Source organism: Neomonachus schauinslandi, chromosome 8, assembly GCF_002201575.2.
Source record: "Neomonachus schauinslandi chromosome 8, ASM220157v2, whole genome shotgun sequence".
Classification (NCBI taxonomy): Eukaryota; Metazoa; Chordata; class Mammalia; order Carnivora; family Phocidae; genus Neomonachus; species Neomonachus schauinslandi.
The window spans coordinates 72,503,346-72,507,827 of record NC_058410.1 but is presented as its reverse complement, the minus strand read 5'-3'; the positions used below and the strand labels follow the sequence as shown (position 1 = coordinate 72,507,827).

General features: G+C 41.1%; 1 pseudogene; it reads right to left on the bottom strand.

Moving 5' to 3' along the window:
• Nucleotides 1–2,180: 2,180 nt before the first annotated feature.
• Nucleotides 2,181–2,587, bottom strand: LOC110583480 (annotated as a pseudogene).
• Between the last annotated feature and the right edge of the window lie 1,895 nt (nt 2,588–4,482).

The window sequence follows — 4,482 nt, the reverse complement described above, 5'->3', positions numbered from 1 at the left end:
TCTTGCTTCTTTCCTGGGGCAGTAGTCAATTTGGAGTGGTGCTTGCCCCTGTCAGGGCTGCTTGCACAATGCCAGGCTTGTGACACTGTTTTGCATGGGTTCTGGCCAAGGGAGTATTGGAGGGGGCAGGTCTGCAAGAGAACATGGGGACGGGGCATGCTGTCAGCAAGCTGGGTGGAGAGCGTTGGTGCCACACTTTTCTGCATGGGTGTCTGTGTATCTAGACTGGGGGGCAGGAGGTGGAAATGGGGTCTACCAGCTCTTTTGTTCTTTGAGAAGTCTCCCAAGGCACATGGTCTGAGATTAGTAAACAAATCAACCTCTTGTATACCTTAGGCATTTTTCAAACTGCTGCTTCTATGCTGTACCTCCATGGGGCTGTTTGTTGTGCTCTCTCTTTAAGGGTAGGGACTCAGTTCCTAACACCCCCCCATCCCTGCCACAACCCTCCCAGAGCCAAGCCTACTGATTTTTAAAGTTCCAGGTGTTAAATTCCACTGACTGTTGGGCTCCTCTGGTTTTCAAAGCCAAATGTTATAGGGATTCTTCTTCCTGTGTGGGTTCCCCATGCCTGGGGTACCTGGTGTGAGGTTCTGTTTCTTGCCCCCTCCATGCCCAGCACATTCCTCCCTTCCATGGACAGCCCCACAGGTCTATTTAGCTCCCAACCTATCTTTGCCCTTCATACCCTCTTCAGTGTGACCTCTTCTCTACATTTAGCTATGAAGAGTCTGTTCTGCTAGTCTTTGGTTGTTCTGGGTTATTTACACTGATGAGGTTGTTATCTAGTTGTGCCCATGGATGAAGTGAGCTTAGGATCCATCTTCTCTAGAAGTCTACATTAACAATTTTACAATCTAGAAAAGCATTTTCTTGAATGACTTTACCTGATCTTGCTCTTCCAGTTGAATGATCTAATACAACTTGGGACCCCAATTATAGTCCTGTGGCTACTTTGTCAAGCTAACTTACATGTGACCAAGACTAAGTTTCTCCCCTTCAAATGATGAAATTCTCACTATTAAAAATATTGTTTTGGTTGGGCGCCTGGGTGGCTCAGTTGGTTAAGCGACTGCCTTCGGCTCAGGTCATGATCCTGGAGTCCCGGGATCGAGTCCCACGTCGGGCTCCCTGCTCAGCAGGGAGTCTGCTTCTCCCTCTGACCCTCCTCCCTCTCCTGCTCTTTGTCTCTCATTCTCTCTCTCTCAAATAAATAAATAAAATCTTAAAAATATTGTTTTGGTTATATCTCTAGTTTGTCCTATAAAATAACTTTATAACTTTTGTTCATTATTTCTTACTTACTTGCTGTGTTACCTTTCTCTCAAGACTCAGTCCCTTTCAGTGGATGTTCCTTGCAAGTTTTTGCATCATTTTATATAATCTCTAAAAACTCAGCACTACCCAATAATTTATTCCAGCTGTCATCTTTGCTAAGTGCTTGGCTTTATTTCCGACAATCCTAGTATTTGCACACATTTCTATGAAGCTCATATGTTATTCATCCAATTCTAATCTTATTCCATGGGTAGGGCAGGTATTATTACATTTTATTTTATTTTTTTATTGTATCCTGGCTCTCAGTCTCCAATAAACATTTATCATATTGCTTTAATTATACTAGATAATCAGTAAATGATTAGTGATGATGATGATGACACATAATACTTTATATTAATCAAAGCCTTTTAACATGTTACCTAACATTAACATTGTGCTGTGGGTAAGACATATATTATCATTTCCATTAAAAAGAAAGGGAAAATAGATGCAAAAAAGGCAAGTGACTTATGTAAAGTTATCCAATAAATTAATGGTTAAGCTTTCTTCCCACACTTACAAAAATGTTTCCTCAAAGGCCTGGGAGTCCTTGCTCTCTTTTTTGAGGTGCAGGGGAGAGCAGATAATTTTTAATTTTTTTTTAAACAAATACACCAAAGAGAGATGCCTGGGTGACTCAGCTGGTAAGCATCTGACTCTTGATTTTGGCTCAGGTCGTGATCTCAGGGTTGTGAGACAGAGCCCTGCATGGGGCTCCTCACTCAGGGGGGAGTCTGCTTGGGATTCTCTCTCTCCCTCCCTCCAACCTCCCTGCCCCACTCACTGTCTCCCTCTCCCTCTCACTCCCTTGCTTTTGCTCTCAAAATAAATAAATAAATAAAATTTTAAACACCAAAGAATCACGCAATCCTGCCAGCATTGGATGCAATCCTGGGCCACAAGTCTACACAATCCTTTGCAACTGGTCCTGTGATAGCAGAACATTTTGTTTTGCCTTTATTGTTTACTATGACCCCTGTGTTATCTTCAAAATAGAGAAACATGCCATCTTTTCTCCAGTATGATTTTCGTTGTAGAATTACTACTACTGGATGTACCTTCTTTCTGAGCTCCGGTTTGTGTTTCTTCACTGTGGCCATCACCATGTCACCCACACCAGCAGCAGGAAGTCTACGCAGTTGTCCTTTGAGCCCCTTCACAAAGATGATAAACAGAGTTTTGGCTTCTGTGTCACAGCTCCTATGTGAAGACCCAGGGAAATCTAGAATTTCACACCAGAAGATCCACCACATCCTTACTTTGACATCTTTTTTTTTTTTTAGATTTTATTTCTTTATTTGTCAGAGAGAGCACAAGTAGGGGAAGTGGCAGGCAGAGGGAGAAGCAGGCTCCTCGCTGAGCAAGAAGCCCACTGTGGGACCCCATCCGGGATCATGACCGGAGCCGAAGGCAGGTGCTTAACGAACTGAGCCACCCAGGTGTCCCGCTTACTTTGACATCTTGAATGCTGGAAAGGGACAGAAAGCTTCCGGCTGTTTTGACAAGAACTTGCTGGTTACTGTATTTTATTTATTTATTTGAGAGAAAGCGAGCGAGAGAGAGCGCATAGCAGGGGGCGGGGCAGAGAGAGAGGGACAAGCAGACTCCCTGCCAACTGGAGAGCCCAGTGCAGGGCTTGATCCCAGGACCCTGAGATCACGACCTGAGCTGAAGTCAGATGCTTAACTGACTGAGCCAGCCAGGCACTCCCTGCTTATTTTTAAAAAAATTTTTTTATTAACATATAATGTATTATTTGTTTCAGGGGTACAGGTCTGTGATTCATCAGTCTTACACAATTTACAGTGCTCACCATAGTACATACCCTCCCCAATGTCTATCACCCAGCCACCCCATCCCTCCCACCGCCCCCCTCCACTCCACTCCACTCCCTGCTTACTTTTAAAGATTTTATCATGTGTTTCATTTTTTCATTTAAGGTCATGACTTTAATAGCTGTGACTTGGTAAACATGTACCTATGCAAAGTAGTACCTAGGACAGAAAACTTCCCAGAACAGAAAAAACCCCAGGAAGTGAGGTTCAAGGATTATTCATTTTTTCACTAAATGAATCTGAACTTGGAAAACTGTAGGTACTCTTTTTTTTTTTAACCTGACTTGGATGAAAATGGACAAATATTTTAATATTTTAATTTAGACTCCTGTATTTCTCTATTTTCATGTTCACTAGCTTGTTATTGCCACCTAATATGGTGTGTAGGGTGGAGCAGAAGTTGCAGCTGGACTTTCAGGTATGGAGTCCAGGGCCCTTTTATCACTATCATGCTATTATAAATTTATGAAAAAAACCCCACTTTGTTTTCATGACTTTAGGGTAGCAGATAGGTTTTTTTTTTTTTTTTAATAGAAAGAAATGCAGAAGAGAGAGCTTATGCCACAGGCTGTCTAATACATATGTCTTACTTTAAACATAAATTATACTGTCATTCTACTTGTAAGTGAAACTGCTTTATGACTAAGCTTTGTCAAGGCTGTGCCCCTCCTGGCATGGATTGCTCTTGGCCATTTACATTAGTTTGGGCTAGTTATATTCACAATTTCCTGGGTAATTAAAAAATAATTTAAAAAATGAAGTAGAAGCCCCTTTATCTGATACTGTAGTTTGTCACATCACCACAAAACACCTTGCTCAGACTTGTAAATGCATCTTTTGGTGAGGATTCCAGACATTTGTTATCTGCATAAAACTTTTATACCAAATATTGATGTCAGTAATGTAAAAGCAGTGTAATTTTAGGAATCAAAACTTTATACAAATATTCCCAGATGTCAGTGCCAAATGTTATGGTTTGATTTTTTTCCCCCAGTTTTATTGAGAAATATTTGGCATACATCACTGTATACGTTTAAGGTGCATAGGATGATGGTTTAGTTTATGTATGTTGTGAAATGATTACCACAATATGTTCAGCTAACATCCATCTTCTTATATAGCCACAATAAAAAGAAAAGAAAGAAGAATAAAGGAAAAACGTTTACTCCCCACCCCCCCCTCTGTTTAACCACAAGACTGATCTCTTGTGGTCAGGCATGAGGTGATAGTTCATTGTGATTTTAATTTTCATTTCCCTAATGACTAGTAATGTTGAGTACTTTTTCATATACCTGTTGGCCTTTCATATATTATTTTTGGGAAAATG